This window comes from Cygnus olor, chromosome 3, assembly GCF_009769625.2.
Source record: "Cygnus olor isolate bCygOlo1 chromosome 3, bCygOlo1.pri.v2, whole genome shotgun sequence".
NCBI classification, from domain to species: Eukaryota; Metazoa; Chordata; class Aves; order Anseriformes; family Anatidae; genus Cygnus; species Cygnus olor.
The window spans coordinates 74,625,203-74,635,797 of NC_049171.1; positions in this window are offsets into that span (position 1 = coordinate 74,625,203).

A 10,595-nucleotide genomic window follows, 5' to 3' on the forward strand; every position below is an offset into this window, starting at 1 on the left:
GTAAGTTAACTCTTAAAACCAAAAGGAAGCCAACCATTGATCTAAGATTTAAAAAAAAAAAAAAATGTCCCTCCCCCTAAAAAATAAATAAATCACCACACCCACCCACATAAATCCGTTGAGTCTGTAATTGCCAACTCTGATCATCTGCACCTTCTGTCAAGAAGCAAGGTGCTAAACCAGGCAATACCAAGCACTCGTAAGTAACCTATTTTGTTCCCAATGCAAGAGTGATGTGATAGGACAGAACAAAAGGCAGAAACATTTTAGTAAAATTTAATTTTATGGCAGAAACATCTTCAGGAACTCATTGTCATATAACAGCACCAAGGGCAGCAATTATGTCTTTAATCAGTCTTTTCCTCCCTCCCTCCCCCACCAATGCAAACCAACTCAAGAAGCTTATTCCCCATGTAGTTGCACTGAGGTCATCATGAATTTAGTATCAATCAAAATTACTAAATGTGAACAATGAGAATATTCACTCAAACCAGGCAGGAGCAATCTTTCCACTCTGGAGTAGAAATCAATCCTTTGCTGACAGGTGTCAGGGACTGCCCCCACCATCCTGTTTACCCACACAGGGACTTCTTGACTGTTCTTTGGCAGCATCTGAGTTTTCTCGAGACTGCAGTTCTATCAGCTGTCCAACACCAACTCTTTTGTCCCTGAGGAGTCGAGACCTTTCTCCCTACCTCAACTACAACTTGTTTGGGAGCTGACTGCTCTCGGCAGCATACAAGGGCACTGCTGTGGCACTGACAGGAATGGCAGCGCTGTTTGTGGACTCCCCAGGTGACTTCTCATAGTACCCAGCTCTGGCTCGAAAGCTTCCCACTGAACAGTTTTCCCTGCTTAGCTGATGGGGGAGCAGTATGACTGCAGCAGAACACATAACAGTAACGTGTCAGACTATCTAATAAGTTAAAAAAAGAATAGCCTAACTTTATGTTCAACACCTCTCTCTCTAGCTGTTCTTGGCACACTATTTATATATATATTAGAATAAAAAAGTTTACAATGTGTTCACTATGCTAAGAGCCAAAGTGAGGCCATCCTTAAAATATGTTCAGTTTCCTACTCCCAACCTACTGCTCCTAGATTAGTCTCTGCAACTAGAATCTTAGTAATAGGATGGAGTTTTAATTTTTCATAGATTTTTTGCTTTTGTTTTAGTCAATTAGAATTACAGAGGAGCAAATTCATCAAAGGCTGACCTATAATTAAAACAAACAAACAAACAACCCAACCCACCCCACCCCCACAAAAGCAGAACAACCTCTGAAGAGATGTTGTATTATACCTGGAAGAAGTTAGGGACTGCAGGACTGCATATATTTCTCAGAACGAGTCTAAGGTGCTGATCATGAATTAAGAGAAAGAACGCCTCAGGTCTGAAAAGGATGGTAAAATACACAAGAAAGACTACAGCAGAAAGAGAATAACATCAAACTGATTTTGACAAGACGTACTCTTAATTTGTCTAAATGTTTTTTAATTGCTTTTGCTCTTCTAAAGTATTCTGATTGAACAACACTGTTGTAAGGAAGTTGTAAAGCTTTGGTATAATCATGACCATCTTCCACAATTACTTTCATGCCATATCAGTATTGTCCAAGTAATCTAGCTAAGTGAAATGCTACTACACGTTGCTATACTTTATAACATGACTGGAAGACTCTGGATAGAACCAAAATTTCCTGACAGATTGTCAGCAATATCAGATTCTTGTTCATCATTGCACAATAAATGTACAGACTTGACTGTTCTCTTATTGTGGAGAAAAAAAAAAAAAAAAGCCCATAAAAACCAGTAAGAGTTCAGGAAGTGCATTTCAATGTGACTACAATACTGTTTGGGTAAATTAAGTCACAGCCTTTGGCCATAACATGACCCAGAGTATGTTGTAATGGTCCACAAATTAAGTGCCTTCTATATGTTATGACTTAGGTATGTACTGCGAAACTTGGCTTCATCATACTTCAGAATATCAGAAGAGAAATTTTTATGTCTTCTGACAGAATGCTTTATTAAAAATAATGATGTTTCAAGAACTTATAATATTTGCAGGAAAGAGCATTTCAGCAGGGAAATACATCTTTGCAGCATTTATAGTTTTACAGTGAGGGAAGTTACATCAGCTTTTTTTAAAAAAAAAAAAAAGCACAACAAAACTTACCAGCCTACACAAACATGTTCTGGTCCTCTCTTTCTACAACATAAGAATCCCCCTTCTGTACACACACGCACACAGAGCTGGACAAGTTCTCACACACACGTCCTTTGACACAAACACTCTTGCCTCTGCATGCTTGCACACAAACGCTGTGCTCACATGTTAAGCTTCTCACACGTAATCAATCCTCCAAGCTCTGGCGCTCTCTCTCACGAACACAGACATGCTTCATACCTTCTCCTGCATTAGAAAACCATGTGAACCATCTGTCACTATTTAATCTCCCACCCCAAGCCAGCCAAATATGCCCCATCTCAACCCCAAACACCCCAATCAGCCTTTCTAGCAATGCACTCCTCACAAGCAGACCATTCTTTCAGCTACTCCCTACCTAACATTAACCAGTTTTCCACTCTCTTTCCCTTTCACCACCACATGCCCTGTGGAAGAAGGAGCTATACCACTGCCCTTGCCAGCAGTCAGGCCTCAAGCAGTCCAGTGCTGTATGCAGCAGAGCAAGGACCAAAAGATGTTTTGTAGTGTGAAGCATGCCAAAAACTAGCCTCTGAGATCAGTAGGCACCACAGGTTTCCCTCTCAGTGAATAAGTTCACCCTATTCATTGACTGATGGACGCTTGGGTAAGTGAGTAGAAAAAAAGAATCTTTAAAAGAATAAAAATTTAGTAATCACATGAGGAACAGAAAGAGACCTAAACTTCAAAACTTCAACTGAATATACTTTCATTTCATAGATAAAAAAGGAAAAAGGGACAATTTTAATGTTTGGGGCAAGCACTTCATAATGCAGCCTAAGGAGAGAATAATGTAAGAGAGGCCTAAAAGCTCTGGGTCAAGTATGTAAAAGACAGGCCAGCCAAAACATTGAATTAAGGAGAAAGACCTCTGTGTTGTTAGGGCCCTCAAAAGTCCTGCCAAAGGCAGCATGCTGGATGTTGGAGGGATGGGACCAAAAGCAAGGCTTAAGTACTTTGGGCTTTTCAGGGAAAGCTCCAGTACAGCCCCCCCAACCAGTGCAGAAGGTTGCTATTACTCACAAAGATGTTTATGAAAGACCTCTCCAGCTTAAATGTCACTTTAAACGGCTTCTCTTTCTCTCACCAGATGCAGAACAGAAGTTCACATCTACACTTTGTACCACAGATACTGCTCATCAAACTGGTGGTGATACTGCCACATGGGAGCTTATGCTAGTCCTGAAGAATTGGTGCAAATTCATACCTGGAGACAGAAGCATAAACAGAGACACAAACCTCAGCATTTCAAATACTGAGAAGTCTCCAAACTCAGGACTAAGCCATGGGGTTTCTGCTTAGCACAGAGTGGAACAAACCGCACAGTTTAAGAAGGGTCTGCATCTGTCCAGAACCCTGTTTTACTTAAACATTCATGTTATTACCAGGGTTTGTTTGTTTGTTTTCACCTTGCAAACTCTTTGAAGAAGGAGCTGTTATGAGACCTGTATCAGTACAGCACTTGGCATGATGGCGCCTACCAATGCTGTGACTTACAGCAAAGGGTATGGGATCCCAAGAAGATGTGAGAAGAGAGTCCACTTTCCGCTTTTGGGAGATAGTGCCAAAGTTGGGGATCTCTTCAGGCAACCACATCATTTTAACACAGATAAAAACAGCCCACAGGGGAAGCTGTCATTCAACAGCCTGGGAACCATACTTTTCCAGCAGGACTATCAAGCCACCTTTACACATTTCTGCAAAACAGGGAGTTTTGGGGCAAGACAAAACTGAAGAAGTATACGAGACCTCTGTATATCAGACTTTGTTGAAAGCAAAGCCCCTAGAAATGACTGCCTGTCTTCAATACGTATTGCAAGAGGTATGAGTACACATATGCAGCGATATGAGCAGACTCCAGGGTAGAAAACAGAAACATGTCTGCTCTGTGACATCCTGACCTCAGTAAAATTGGGGATCACATTTCTTCTGTGATATCACGTTTCTTTCATAATTCACACCAAGTAGCACATCTCACCTAACTGTACCTAGTTTCTACTAGGGCACAGACACCACATGGAGAAAACCTGTGCAACTAACAAGGACTATTAAAACTCTCAGTGAAATAAATGCCACGAGGACTGTAAGGAACAAATGAAAGAAGCATCATTCCATGGTGTTGGAACACCAGAAAAGCTGGACTTCCTACCCACCACTTGGACATCCAGTGAGCTTGCCGGGAAACAGCAGGTAACGTTTCTCAGACTGTATTTTGTCTCTTCTTAGGATACAAGAAAAGCCTAAATAACGTAAGTTGAGAAGCATTTAATCTTCTCTTTTCCAATGTTGTCCTGGCATCAACTGCAGGCAGAAACCACCTCTTTGAACTCTACTTACACTTGAAAACATGAAAGGAACAAAATCCCTTAAGAGACCATCTTGTCTCTTAAGGGAACTACCATTAGTGATAGTGCTCCTCCAACAGATAGTTCCAGTACACACAGCAGAAGGCACGCCTCACATGTCCATATTATTAATAATAATAATAAAAAAAAAAAAAAAACATCTCCCTTCCTCTCATCCCATGGTGATCCAGAGGACTTTCCACAGAGGAAGGGGTTGTTTATACTAACTGTCTGTCACTTAGACAAGAAGCAAGAGAAGTCAGTAGCCACGATATAAAACATCTGTTTGAGCTACCGTAAAAGAAATGATCCACTACTGGAAGAAAAAAAAAAAAAAAAAAAGGGACTGACTTCCAGAATAACATGAAGATGAAACTGCCAAAATAGAAAACATGTCTGTTTGCAACTCCTGCTAAAGAAAGAAGCCCACTCACAATAAGGATAACCCAGTAATTTGTCTCCTGCAGTGAAAGGACTCTCGCAACACATACAAGGTGTTTGATATGTAAAACTTCCATGGAAAGACAATGACAATGTTCAAATGCTGTAGAAGTTTACTACAAAAAAAAAAAAAATTGTTCAACAAACGTTTATTAAGCAGTATATTCAAAATGAATATTTCTTCCCATAGTGTTGCTTAGAATCTCATGCCACAGCCAACTCAATCACCTTAACCAGCACACCAAGAATATTCACAGTAGGCCTCTCACCACCTCATGCAAGGGTGAGACCCTTGGATGAATGGTGGATGAATGTTCATCCCGATCTTGTTTTCCCAAGCAGTATCAAACTGGTGCTCTAGAGTAGTTAAGCAGAACCCAATTGTACAGGCCAATTGAACACCTCTAACTTTGATGGCTTTCACTACATAAGGATGTGGCTTAATGTCATGTACTATATTCCGTGCCATGTCAGAAAAAAACAACATTGGTTTCAGAAGTAAAATGCTATTACTACATATACTCAAATTCAAAGTATTACACTTAACCCATGATTTGGAGAACAGGGCTATATATCAATATATGATGAATCACCAACTTAAAATCAGTTCTGGTGGGCTAGCAGAAATCATCTTCTTTAAGAAGAAAAAAAAAATATAAGAAAATAAGAAACAAAAATATTGCATATTTCTACAAATACCTACTACTCAAAGTATCTCTTCTAGTAGTTAGATGAGTTCTGTCCTGCAGTTAACGAATACCAACAGTCAAGCTGAGAAATTCTGAAATAAGAGAAAGAAAGGCAAAAGCAGTCTTTTCACAGAGAGAGCTAAGACTTAACAAGTGCAGCAAATCATAAACTATATTACTAATAAAAAAAATATATATATATAATCTCACTCCACTCTTGTAATTGTTTTCCACATCCTTTTAGAATATCCTTCAACTCTTACTAAGTATCATCTGCTCCACCTGGATAATTTAATTAGCTTTTTTGAGCAGGTGCTTCTCATTTTCTGCTACCTGACAGAAAAACTCCTGAGTTTAAGTTATTTTAAAATACAAATGTTCAAATGTAACACACCACTATGTGGATACGATAATTAGGTTTGCAGAATGAGATGAAGATGACTTCAAAAGTCATCTCTTCTTCCTTTTCAGTTCCGAACCCTGCTTCTTACCAAGTCCCAAATCTGACAAGATGGTGATCATTCATCTAGAAAGCAAATTGTGAGCAAATCGGACTAGATTTAAAAAGAGGAGAGAAGACAAGAGAAAACAAGATGAGCAAAGATAGGTGTAATTATAACAACCTGTAGCCAGCACAAAAAGACGTTTGGGTTTAATTCAGCACTGCCTGGTTATCTTTGTGCGCTTCAGTGCTTAGCAAATTGTGAGAGAAGGTCTGCTGTTACCAATCTCACCGAGCTGATGAAACAGCTGAAAAAGTTAATAGCTTCTACCTCAGCTGAGGGGCTGGTCATGATAGCATAAGACTTACCATGTCTGGTCACCATTTAAATAAGAGACTTCTGAGACAAAATCTGACATACAAATAAAAGGAACAAAAAGTTAATTATAAAAAAAAAAAAACACCCTGGTATTAATACTGTGTAGGCATGTTGTTATATCAAACATCAAAAACATGCAAGGATTTAGTTTTAACTTTTGGAGTTTTACAAACACCATGCTCAAGACTGAATCCGTCTCTAATAACTCTCAGTACAGCCGAACAACACTTCTAAAAACACCAGCATGGCATTCACTTTTATGCAAATATCTGAAGTAGATGAGAACTTACTTACTGTCCTTTATTATTTTCTAATAAAATGTGAAAAGTTAAGAATACTGAAAGTTACTGAAAAGTAGAGCTGTGCCAGCAGTTTCCAGTGATGTCCTTACATGATTTTTCCTCCAAGTGACATCCAAGTAGTTACAGAATTTATATATTCCAGCCCAGCACTCATTTAAAAACAAACTTTCTGTACCATGTGGTACTCCAGAGACATCTGGAGGATGGAAGAAATGGTTAAGAAAAATCACCACATTGTACTACATTATCACAGCACTAATTTAGGTTTCCTAAATTAGGCATAAGCAATTGGAGAGAAGGAAAGCACAGCCAGTGTCCTGCCACAGAATGTGGAGAGTCATTTTAGAGACAAAAAAAATAAAAAGGGAGGATCCAAGATGAAACACTAGAAATATTGTGAAGGGTGCAATGAAGTCACGGCATTCCCTGTTTGGAAACTTTCCAGGATTTCCATACTCAATAAATCTGTCTAGAAACATATATTGTGTCTTTATCGTGAGGAAGCAATTTAAACTCGTGTTTCAAGAGCCATACTGGAGCGCGCACACACATTTTACCCACCACCACAACTAAAAGCAGAGATCTCCAAACAAAGATCAAAAAAAAAAAAAAAAAAAAAAAACAACCTCTGCATTAAACGTGTTCTACTGCTAGAGTCTTATCTGTGTCCTCCTCAGTAGCACTTACCCAAGTCCCTTATCTGTGGTAAATTCCCCTGCATGATGCCAAAAACAATACAGTAAATCATCACCATGTGGATTTATTCTCCCTCCACTAGATTTACTGGGCAGCAGCAAGCAAAAAAACAGCCCCAACCATCCTAAAACAATACTCCCTCACTATCAACAGAAGGTCTCTCTAAATACCCCAACGAGGTGCTTCAATGACTGAATGATTTTTTCTTTCCTTTTTTCTTTTTTACTTTTTTTTCTTTTTTGATGAGAGACTTTTCACAGCAGAATAAAGGATGAACATTTTAAGTTTATTTTAAAGAAAAGTACATTCAAGCAATAAAAGAAGAAAGAACAATGAAACAAGATATCTTGTATGTTTAATACAACTACTTTCAAAAATAAATAAACTGACTTTTGCTTTTAGTAAAAAGAGACAGGTTATTAAAGTCAATGAAATAGAGACACCCTCAAATGCTAACATAGTGCAAAGGACCACCTTACCATACCAGAATGGACCAAGACCTATGTCCCAGCTCAGTTTGTATAAACTAATTTGTAACATTCAGGCTGTCATGACATACCTACAAAGACTTGAGCAGTTTATGTGCATTTGCAAACAGAGGCCATTGCATCAAAGGTCACCAAATGCCACCTAAGATACTACATGGTTTGCCATGACTATGAACATAAAACATGGCAAGAGACTTTTTTCTGAGCTTTTTTGACTTAGAAGCTCTAAAGAAAAACATTCTGGCCCAATCCTGCTTCAGTGTGTTTGGCTTTAGATATTTTCCTCTCACCTACATGTCCTCTTCCATCCCGCCGTTTGAACAGCAACATTATCACAAAGCACAGGTGCAGCTGACTACCACAGAGACAGGCATTTCTGAGGAAATGGGAAATAGTACCAGAAAACAGCACATAAAGTAGAAGGCAGGAGCACAGAGACAGAACTTCCTTGGCTCGTGCTTCCTGCCCGCTTTGCTGGCCCACCACAACACGCTCTGTCCCCTGTTTGTTGCTTCCCTTCTGTCCCCTCTTGGTTGTCCGCTCAGGACTTAGTAGTATTTCTGCGTGGTAAAGAAAAGTACTTTGCATAAAACTGGCTTGCTGGATTACCAAAACAGAGAAGAGATGCATAAATAGAGGGAGACATAGAAGGAAGAGCTCAATGACTTAAAAGAAACACCACCACACAAAAACTGAAACAAGCCATTTTAAAGAAACCAGCCCTGTACATATGTGTCAGATTTACAAGACTGCAGGCTCTTTGGAGCAGGGACCACGCAAGACAAGGTGCTTATTCAGTGCTCATGTACAAGCTTGCCATCAGCTGAGGCTGCCTTTGGACATGACCTCACTCTAAAAACATCCCCCTTCCTCACAGTGGTCCTTGAAAACTGCCTCCTGGCTAGTTGATCCTTATTATGGATTTCACAGTAGCTATCGGGTATATTTGTATAAGTCTTTAAAAAAAAAAAAAAAAAAAGAGAGAGAGAGAGAGAGAGAGAAATAGAGATACCTGGAGAGTAACAGGGGGAGCGAAGTAAAAAAGCACGTCTGAACAGATGATCTCTACCGTCCCCCCCTCCTGCTGCTAGAAGCTTCCCACTCAGCTTCTGCTCCTATTTGTTCATCTTTTTCTGGCAAAAACTGCTCTTAACTGTGTTAATTTTCCTTTTTGTGGGTTAATGTTGGGTAACGTGCTTGCAATTGCCCACAACTAATAGATTTCCAGTGATTGACTTTACTGCACTCCTGGCAGTAAGTAGGGCGCGTTTCTTGAACCGGGGTCATTTTAAGGGATTCCAGAAAGTACCTTCAGACATTTCATGGCTTCATTTAAGCAGCTACTTTCCTGGCTCCATGCAGGATTTTGAGCAGGAGGACAGTATCTTCAAAGGGAGGTCACTATCCCCCTGAATATTAAGTGAGAACCATTTCAAGCGTTTGTACAAAGCATGAAGCATGACCTTTTTTCATTTATTTATTTAAGGCTAAACTTGGCAGATATGAAAATATCCAACTGTAGTTAGACAGCCATGATCTCAGCCTCTGGCTGTGCAAAGACATCTTAAATCTGTAGGTTCTGTGCAGATCCAGGGGATTTTGCCAAAATCTTTCCTGAATAAAATTAAATATTCCTTCATGTTGAGCTTTACAATTTTTGTTCCTCTCTCCTTCATAGTCTATTATAAGCCCAAATTAAAAATACATAATTCTTTAGGATTAGCGGTGCTTATTCTGCAGTTTCCCAGCCAAAAATGACTGCTATCATTCTTTAACGATTAAAAAAGGCTAAAAGTGTCACCCATCTGCCTTTAAAAAACCAGCCAGGCATAGCCAGTTCCTAATTAATCTCTGTTTACCTGGAAGTGATACAAGGAGAAGGTGGGAACACTTTGTCCTACCACAAAATCTCCAGAATGCTGACACCCGAGGCCGGGTTGTAGTTACAGAATAAATGCAACCTGCCAAGATCATCCAATAAGAAGCTGCATACTTGAAGCCATTCACATCATTAGATGCAAAGGCCTAGATTAAGGATTTTATAGATGCTTTGGCCTTTCAAAACCTGATAAAAGCATTCCAGACAATACGTCTGTATATGCATAGCTGCATCAGTCTCTCCCCCTCCTTGGATTTAGCAGCTTCACATCCTCATGAAAACCCTTCCAAATCTGCATGTGCAGCATTAGTTGCACTGTAATTGAGGTTTCTTCGTAAATACTGGCTACCACTGGACAAGACCATGATTTCATATTTTACAGGGCAGAGAGAAGATGACTACCTGTAGCTTTCTGTCTACCTATGCAGACAAACAGCAGTGGGCCTCTTCCCCGAGATGCGGCAAAGGAAGGTGTGTGTCTAGGTCATAGTTGTCCTCCTGTGTAGTTTTACATCTGCACACTGCCGCTGTTGCTGTGCCAGCTGTAGGTTTCCCATCTAGTCAAATTCTGCATCTCATGTGCATCTTCAACTCTCTGCCTAAGTCTTAGCATGTAGTTCTTAGATACTACAGTGAAATCCCAAGCACTTTCAGACTTCCTCATGCTAATTCAAGCATATACAGTTTGAAAAAAAATAGTGGCATACCATGCACTAACAGGCCAC